The sequence below is a fragment of the Aethalodelphis obliquidens genome, unplaced genomic scaffold (genome assembly GCF_003676395.1).
Source record: "Aethalodelphis obliquidens isolate GAN/ISIS:26980383/991018 unplaced genomic scaffold, ASM367639v1 scaffold60, whole genome shotgun sequence".
Taxonomy (NCBI): domain Eukaryota; kingdom Metazoa; phylum Chordata; class Mammalia; order Artiodactyla; family Delphinidae; genus Aethalodelphis; species Aethalodelphis obliquidens.
In genome coordinates, this window is record NW_020838004.1 from 4,327,777 (window position 1) to 4,337,426 (window position 9,650).

Consider the following 9,650-nt stretch of genomic DNA (forward strand, 5'->3'; position numbering starts at 1 on the left):
ACACACACACACACACACACACACACACACACACACACACACACACAGAGCTTCCTGCCCCCTTGCCACCCCGGGAGCTAAGAAATAGGACTAAAGCCCAGAACTGCTAGAACTGCCCATAAACACAGGTATAGGTAGGAGTCTTTGTGTTCCGTTGTAAGCAGGACCACAAAGTCTGTTTAAAAAGCACTTACTTGCGAGTGGTCCAGAGGCCAGGCCTCCTCCAGAACTTTTCAGTGGTGTCTGATAATGAACTCGCGAGCCCTGTCTCAGGGTGAAGGGTAAAGGCCTTGGCCTTGTGTGGTGACGTGCTGGAGTAACTCCGCTTCTTCCTTCAGTGTGTCACCTGGCCGTTTCTGCGTGCTGCCCGGGGTACTGTATGCAGCAGAGATGTTGCTGCTTTTGGGCACTAATTTCAGAGCGTGTGCAGAACCTTTCCTTAGCTTTTTCTTCTTAGCTTTTCTTCTGCTTCCCAGAGTTGGGAAGCCAGCCACAGTGTCGTGCCCAGTCTGCTTGGAGCAGGCATGCAGGACAGGGCTGCCACGTCCCTCCCAGGGCTTGGGTTGGAGGGCAGAGAGTGGAGGCATGTCTCTCTTCTTCAGTTTTGCAGAACTTGCTGTTTGGAACCTATGTGTGCATTTGACTACACAGGACTTGGGTTGGATCGAGACAGTTGCTCCCAATGGATTGTGAACTTGGAAGAGAGAGTTCGTTGGTTCTGTGGCTCAGCGGGGAGGCTGTTGGAATGCCCCCTGCAGAGAAGCCAGCCATCACTGCTGTTCTCTCCTGGGTTTGCCCGCAGCCTCCTGTGTCCCTAGGATGCTGAGCGCTAGCAATTGCAGGTGGCTCCTGCATCCTTGTCCGTAGCTGATGGCAAGAGAAATTCTCCCTACAGCAGCCTGAGTCCCAGGGACTGATGTGAACACAGACGTCAGGTGGGGCAGCGCCCGGGGGGCTGTGGAGACTTGCAAGGTGGAGGAGTTGCAAGGTTTTGAGGCAGGGAACTCACACTTGGGCTGCTGGGAGCTGAGCAAAGAGGTATGTTTTCCAGAACAAAGTCCTGCTGCGTGTCTGCACTGGTGCCGGCGGGGCATGCTTCTCTCTGCCCCCAGTGATCTCACACTCCTCCTAAGCCTTGGAGGACGGTGGTACAAGGGAGCCGGGCAAGTGTTCTTAAACAGAGAAGGTCCAGCCCACAGTTGCCTGCTTCTCCTCTCCAAGTCTGACACAGCCATGGTATACGCTTTATAAATGTTGGTTTTCTCTTCTTTTTTCTTGCTAATCAATCAGTGGGTTTAAAACGTCTTCATTCGACATGAGGATTGTTTAATGGGTTTGCCTCTGGTGTGTGGCCCCGTGGGAGATGCGCAGAGTAATTAAGAAATTACCAGAAGCTGATCAGCTGGGAGCATGGAAAAGTCAGCATTTCAGTAAATGGATTTCTTCTGGAACTGTCAATAATGAGCAATCTTTTTCTGTCCCTTTTAAGTAGTATCCCCTTCTCTCATCTGGTAATTTAATGTATAAAGACACGTATATGTCAGTGCGTACATAGGAGGTGTGACTGTAAGGTTGTATGTCGAGTTTCTTTTCTTAACATCCAGAAGATGCAAGTGTTTCATCTCACCCCACATTGCTTAAGAGGTGACCCTTTGCGAGACTCTGTGCTGATTACTGCCGTGCTAAGTAGAAACATTTTGCAGACGCCTCTGTTAGAATGGATCTGGGGGCCTGGCATGTTCCTCTGGTTATCCTTAGAGTTGAGAAAGCATCATCCTTTGAAGGCAGGTTTAAGTTTGGAAATAATCCCGAGTCATTCACTCAGTTGGATAAATAAAGATGGGTGATTAAGGTAAGTCACATCCTTTTAGCTTTTTCCTTTGAAAGAAGTCCTTAAGATGTTTCTGGGGGATGAGTCTTTGGACCCTCAGAGGCTCTCAGAGTGACCACTTCAAAGGAGGACAGTCATCGTTAGTACATGTACCTTCCAGAGGGTTCGTTGTAAAAAGCCTGCTCCCTTGCCACGCCTTGTATGTGTTCACGTCTCTGCGTACACGCGGGTGTAAGTACACATTCACGAGTCGCCGCCTCCAGTAGGAATTCTGTAAAACCCTGTTAGACTTAAGTGCATGTTATTGTCATGTTAGGCCAAGACTGAGGTGTTTCTTTGTCATGAAACTTCGCTTCCTCACGGAATTAAAATATTGTTTTTTCAATATAATGAAGTACATATACAGTATTTTCTTGTATCAGCTCCTGAAGTTTTGGTGCCCAGTGGTGTGTTTACATGTGGTTTGCCTAAGATTCCGTTCACATAGAGACACCTGTAAGTATTTATTACAAACCGGAATGTAAGCAAATTGATCCATAGTGATTTTCTTTGAATTAAGGTGTTTTCCCCTTTTGCGGAGGGGGAAGGGGAGGCTCCTTCTCCGCGTGAGGCTCATGCAGAATCTGGGACATTCTGTGAGGCTGGGCAGGCCATGCACCCACCTCAGCAAAGCACCAACGGCCGGGGTGCCGCCACACTTCCCGCCAGCTGTGTGTGTCACCGCCCTGCTTGGTGGCGTGTGCGTGTTCCCTCCAGCAGACTCTGCTGTAAGATTCTGGCATCTTCGATGTGCTAGTCTGTATTGAAGCAGAGGTGGAGGGTGCAGAGCTGCACGGCCAGATGGGTCTGTGTCCAGAGTGGGGAAATCCAAGAAGACGGCATGTCCCTCACAGCAAATGTTGATACTGTTGGTCAGCCAAAGATTTTCATATTCTTTGCTGCTTAAACTTGTGCCTTAATATTGTATATAATAAATGGATAAAATGGCTCTCTCCCTCACGCTTGCTCTTTTCTGTCCCAAGGAACTTATATACCAGGTGCTCAGTAAATGTTGGTTGAATTTCATTTCATGTTACTGCTGGAAGCAGCCTCACTTGCTGTTTGGCTTGCAGAGGCAAGAGGCATCCCGCGTGCCCCCCTCCCTCCCCCCAGCCCCTGTGGGCCTCATGCTTTTGATCCCAGGAGGAAATGAGTCATCCAAACCCCTGGAACTTGCCGTCCACCCTGCCACCCACCCCTCCAGACAAATACAGAAGGAGGAAACGCCGGGGACGTGGGCGCGGGAGACGGTGGCCACTTTGATCACATCTGAGTGTCCTCTTTGGGCGATCCTGGGTTCAGGGCCTGCCAGTGACCACCGTCACTCAGGAATTTACCCCAGCAGCCTGGGCCCTGAGTCTGAGCTGGAGTCGGAAGCGTCTCTGTGCCCCATGATGGACGTGGCAGATGTCGCTGCCTTCTTAGTGTCTTGGGGTCACAGGAAACGTGGGGGGCTTTGGTAGAAAGAAGTCACATGGTAAAGTGGTGAAATTCAGGTGGGAGCCACAGTGGCTGAAGCAGGAGAAAGGGACAAATTCCATGAGAGTCCCCGAGTGAAGGGTCCCCCCCTCCTCCGCCCGAAGGGGACAGTGACCTGGGAACACTGCTGGGGAGGGCGAGGTGCCCTCTGTTTGTTTTCTAGTTGTGTCTCTCTGAGCAGAAGCCTCTCGCGCCCGCCCCTGGCCCGAGCATGGGTAAAGCTTCCTAAATGTGAGTGTAGGGAGAGCGAGGGATGCACCTCTTGTCCCCCAGGGACAGCCGGTGTGGTTTGCACGCATTACCGTCTTCAGTCCTCACAACAACCTGGGCATCCCCATTTTAAAGACAAGGAAACTGAGGCTGAAACAACCTTGGGCAAGTAACGTGCGAACGATGGCAGGATTTGAACCCAGATCTACCTGACCAGGAGCCCGTGCACTTGCAGTGAAAGGTGGGTAGGGGCTGGGAGCTTGGGTTCTGACCTGTCCTGCCTTCTACCCAAAGGAATTCTCTGCAGGGACCCCCAGATCCCTGCACGTGTGCAGATGTGACTCATGAGAGTAAAGGGCAAACTGGGCAGCTCCCCAGCCTCCACCTCCCGGGACTACTACGGAAAGACAGCTGGAGGCCCCGCATGCCTCAGCGCTCAGATGAGGACCCTTCTGAGCTGGCATCCACCTCTGCTATCTCCCTGCCCTGACTCCGTGCTTGCCACTTGTGGGAGGTGCCCAGGCCTCTGTCCTGGATCCCAGGCTGGGGCCTCTGCACTGCGGGGAATGGGAGCAATGCCTTTTACATTGCCTGGGCTCATTGTAATCACGAGTTACGCCCCAGGTGAGAAATAAATCAGGAGTTCTGAAATTCCTTTCTTAAAATATACAAAGCTCGGTGATGAAATAAAAAGAGCTTTTGGTCTTTAAAGAATGTTGCCGTTTTCCTGTTTCTGTGGCCCTTTTATCAGTCACAGCCATGTCTGCGATGTGCCTCCTTTACCTGCCCTGTTCTTGGCAGGTAGATGTTCTGTCTTAGCGAGTCTGTCTCCCTCAAAACTCTCCCCTTATGCAGCCCAGAAGGAGACCCTTCCCATGTGGTGTGGATTTCTATCAAAGGGTGATTCTTCCCAAGTTCCTGATGTGAAAACAGAGAATACAGGGCTCACAGGCTATGTAGCTGGGTAATTTGGAGTAAAATAATGTGAACCTTAGTCCTAGTGTTGGAAACATACTACGGAACTTTACATCCTGACTGGTTTCAGCCCTCTGACTGTTTGAGGGAGGAAGGACCTAACATTTATTGAGTTGGCTTTGGAATATTGCTTCACCTTCACAACCTCCAAGGTAGGTGAAGGCATCTTCATCCCTGAGTTTCAGATGAGGAAGTAGGCTCACGAGAAGTGTAGTGCGTGTCGGGCTGCACGTCCAGCCCAGGCCGGCTTGCTCTAGGTCCCCATCCTTCTCTCCTGTACTGCATCGTGGCCTTTGACTTTAGTGGCTTTTATTTTTAATGGTCTGTTTGCTTGTTTTTGGTTTTAATAGTTATAGAGAGAATTGGTAGGCAAGTGGCTAGCTGAAAAAAAGAAAACACTTTATAGAGAGAAGAGAATCGATAGGCAAATGGCTCTTTTCAGAAATGTATTTCCAGCAGAAGGCCTGTGTGGATGGACGGGCTTGATCCAAGCCTCTGGTCTCTTTGCAAGATGAGGACTTAACGTAGAGCGGCTTGACTGTGTACTGACGCAGGTGCACTTGGGGGGCGGCACCAGAGAGAAGGGACCCAAGGTAGATGTGGTCGCAGGGCCCACTTTCGGGCTGGGGTCCCACTCTTGTTTTTCCTCAGGCACAACCTGAGCCCACAGAACTGCGGTCCAGAGATGCTGAGGGTAAAACGGAAGTGCCTTTTATTTCCGGTCAGATGAGTCCTGGATTGTCCCTGACGGACATCTCTGTGTGGGTCTCCCCAGACCTGGTCCAGACCTGGTGCCTTCCCTTCCACCTCTGTGCTCTGCTCGCCGTGCCATCCTCTCCGTCACCTCTGCTGGGCATCGGGGCTGCTCCCTCCCGTCCCCTGTTCCTGGCTACGCACTCCACCTTCCCATGTTGTTTCTCTCCTTTCATTCTCTCCATCCTCACGGCCTTAGCTCCAGACCTCATCTCTCACTTGGACAATTTCAGGATCCTCCTGCCTCCCACTGCAGCCACTGCATCCCTGACACGGACACCAGAGAAACGAGGAATGACCGGCGTTTATTTATTGTCATTATGCAACCCCACACTCCTGTGAGCCACTCCTACCTTAGGACATTGAATTCTTACGGTCATGTGAGGCCGGCGCTGTTATTAGATCCCCATTTTACTGGAGGAGAAACTAAGAGGCAGAGAACTTAAGTCTCTTGCCCCAAATTCTAGAGTTTGTGGATGGCAGGGCTGGGATCCAGACCTGGCAGACTAGCTCCAGAGACTCCAGGCCACACTGGTCCCCTCAAGCTGTTAAAGTCTGATCACATCACCCCCTCAAGGGGAACCACAACAGAAGTATTAGCTCCCAGTGGCCTTCAGAAGAACGTCCAAACTGCTGATAAAGCCTTCATGCTCCATAATCCTCGGCCTCGGCCCAGGCCCCAGGCTGGTTTCCCACCACTTCCCTCCCTCCGTCTCCGGCCCTCAAGTCACCCCGCCGTCACTTCCATGCCCCGAATCTGCTCTGTGCGTTTCCATTCCGGCCCTTGGCTCAGAGCCCCGCTCTCTGTCTGTCCAAGTCCTACTCGTCCTTTAAAGTGCAGTTCCAATGTCTCTTCCGTCAGGGAGGCGATCCAGACCCCAAGTGTCAACATGCATCAGCCTTCCTCCATTAGTAGCTGAAGCACCTTGAGAAAGTTGCTGAACTTCTCAGAACGTCTCACCTGTAAGATGACATGGGGGTGGTACCGTGTCTGTTTCTCCACTAATATGAATCGGGCCCTAGTACATTTCATGACACTCTATAGGGGCTCGAGCACGTGTTGACCGAATGAGTCAACCCTGAGGATTTCATGGGGGAAGAGTTGGAAAGTGCCTGCCCATGGTAGGCCCTCCACACAGGACGGCTCTGAGCATCGTGGCATCTCCCAGCCTCAGTCCACCTCCTATTACAGTGAACGCATACAGGAGTGTCTGTCGTCAGCTCGTCCATCTGGGGTAGGAACCCTGTCCTGTAGCCAGAGTAGATGCTCATAAAGATTTGAACCGAATGTGAATTCTCCCAAGCGGCTTGCATGTGTTCAGCGACTGTTTTCAGGGAAACCGGCAGAAGAAACCAGAGTAAAATCCAACTTAAAAAATGATGCAAGTAGGGCTTCCCTGGTGGCGCAGTGGTTGAGAGTCCGCCTGCCGATGCAGGGGGACACGGGTTCATGCCCCGGTCTGGGAAGATCCCTCATGCCGCGGAGCGGCTGCGCCCGTGAGCCATGGACGCTGAGCCTGCGCGTCCGGAGCCTGTGCTCCGCAATGGGAGAGGCCACAGCAGTGAGAGGCCCGCGTACCGCAAAAAAAAAAAAAAAAAAAAAAAAAAAAATGATGCAAGTAATCCATGTTTGTTATAAAAAGAACAATCCCATGATATGGAAGTGTACAAAATAGAAGCTCTAAAGCCCTGTAAGTCACCACCGTGAACAGTTGTATACAACCAAATAGGTAGGTATACAGATGTGAGAATGAATATTAATTTTAAAATAAGACCATGCTATTTCACACAAAATTCTTTTTCACTCAATAATAGATCAGAGGCAGATTTCTCTACCCACATATATAGGTCTATCTTCTTGTCTTTGGTGGCTGCATAGTGTTTCTTTGTATGGAAGAGGGGAGTTGATTGAAGTCCATGCTCCGTCGCTGCCCCCACCAGCTTCCCTACAGCATTTTCCCAGCAGTTAAAGGAGAACTAACTGCTAAGAAAGAGGCCAAAACTTACAATTTGTGTCAAGCTTGGCCAAACGCTGCCCCCAAGTTCCTCCAGGGCGTCGTAACATTTCCATGGGCCTGTCCAAGCACGATGACATCGGGACCCCAAGGACTTGACAGTGCCATGGCCCCAGCTGATGGTTCAGGCCCAGCCTAGCCTCGCCTGCCCTGTTTCTATCCAGAAAACCTGCCAGCTCTAACTGACAGGCTCATTTTCCATCCAATGTCCTAGTCTTCGGCCTGGAGAAGGACACATTTTCCTGACATTATCCAGCTCAACACGAGGCCAGTCTGACTTTGTCCAGTGATGTTGATTATGTTGATCCCTGTCTTGTCCCCGGCATTTGCATTTTGCAGAGTGTCTATCAGATTTTTACAAATATTTAGCTTTAGGAATAGCCTGTAAACAGAAGCTCAGTTCACAATTCACTTATCACGTTATTACTGAAAATTAATTATGCGCCCAGCACATGTCAGATCCTGGGCGCGGGAAGCCAGGAGGTACAGATCACTCTGGTGATTCCAGCCCTGAAGGAAGAGGAGGGGAGACTCAGGTGAACTGACCAACTACTGCAAGCCAAGCATTTTACATCAGTCACTGCATGGGGTCTTCAGGACAGCAAGTACAGGGAGATTCGGAGAGGTTCAGCAAACGACCCAAGGTCCACCCTTACCCAGGTGAGTGGCCCGGTGGCATGTGAGCCTAGGTTTGGGTGCATAAAAGTCAAGATTTTCCCATTATAACCTGCAGCCTCTGCGTTTAAGTCTAATTGAGGTCGTGGGTACAGGAAACAAATTGCTCCTTGCTTATCTTTGTTGGGGCAGGTACACCAGGTCCCTGGACGGATCTGTTAAGACCCCACCACCCTCGGCAATTGGGAATCAAGCACTGGGCTCAGCCACGTACTGCCGTCCCCAGCCGGGGTGAGGGGTGTATGTGGGAAGAACAGAGGTTCCACCAACTTTTGCATGTGGCAGTCTCACAGTCGGGACCCAGTGAGAGAACCCAGGCTGAATCTTTTCCCCCTTCTTTTTTGGGGGGGGCGGTGTTAAGTTTTTTTCATTTAATTTTTATTTTATGCTAGAGTATAGTTGATTCACAGTGTTGTGTTTGTTTCAGGTGTACAGCTAAGTAATTCAGTTATACATATGCATATATCCAGTCTTCTTCAGATTCTTTCTTTTCCCCCTTCTTCCATCTCTAAGAGCTCCACAGCCACCAGCAGGGCCCATCAGCTGTCCTATCCCAGCCTTTCCAGAAGAGCCACGGAGAGGGGATCCGCAAAGGAGCCCGTGATGTTCCCTGCCCTCCTTTCTCGCTGGTCTATTTACTTTCTCAATCCCATTTCACCTGGAAGGGAGGTAGTTGGAGGCAATAACCATAAGCAGTATCTTTATTTATTTTAAAAAACTTGGGCGGAATTCCCTGGCAGTCCAGTGGTTGGGACTTTGCGCTTTCATTGCCAAAGTTCCGGGTTCAATCCCTGGTCAGGGAACTAAAATCCCACAAGCTGTGAGGTACAGCCATAATAATAATAATAATTTTAAAATTAGATGTCAATAGTTTATATCTTGAAAAATAAAAAATCTCTTTCCCACTGTCACGTCACTGCTCCCCTTTCCTACAGAATTCACAGACTCAGGCTTGGGCACATGTCACAGCTGTCCAGGAATGTGCAACTGACGTCATACATCAGTAATAAACAGACGTAATCAGCGGAAAAGGCAGAGCCAGCCTCTGCTCAAGTCATCTGTGCCTCTCGGTCAAGACCGACACAGTGATCTGGAGAGGAGTGCATTTCGTTAGGGCTTCTGGCAACAAAAAAACACCACCACCCACATTTGCTTTCTGTAGAGTAACACCAGGCATCCAATGAATGGCTGATAAATGTGAAATCTCTACTTAGTAACATCCGCACCCTGTGCAAAATGCATTTCTTCTAAAGAACCTAAGTGTGTCTTTTACTGCTATTTAGTTACATGCTATTAGCACTGCCTAGCGATGGCTATGTGATTCCTGGTTACACAGCTGAGAGAATGAGAACAGAGAACTGGGGCACCTTCCCAAGGCCATGGTGAAGTACCAGCAGAGCCAGATTAGAGCTGGGCTCCCCTGCAGCCCTTTTAGTGCTTTTCGGGCAGAGGGATCCCTCTGTGCAGATGCTGTGTGGGCATCGGGTCTTTTCGGAGCCCTGCCCCCTTTCCTGCCTGGGGATCAGTAAACCAAGAAGTGATGGGTGTGATGTGAATCGGTCAGGCCATCACCTGAGAAGAGCTTCACATCTAACTCATACGTCTAAGGAGCCAAGAGATATCATAAAGGCATAATTCCAGGCTCAGAGGTTGAGATTTCTCCCAGTGTCAGA

General features: G+C 50.3%; 1 protein-coding gene across 8 annotated transcripts in view; it reads left to right on the plus strand.

Annotated features, from left to right (window-relative positions):
* Positions 1 to 2,819, plus strand: part of AMOTL1 (angiomotin like 1) — a 176,249-nt gene extending 173,430 nt beyond the window's left edge. For all 8 annotated transcript variants that reach the window (XM_027087773.1, XM_027087772.1, XM_027087777.1 and 5 more), the window contains one exon: positions 1 to 2,819. This exon is cut by the window's left edge and continues 3,093 nt beyond it. The gene's annotated coding sequence lies outside the window, so the exon portion shown is untranslated.
* The last annotated feature ends 6,831 nt before the right edge of the window (positions 2,820 to 9,650 follow it).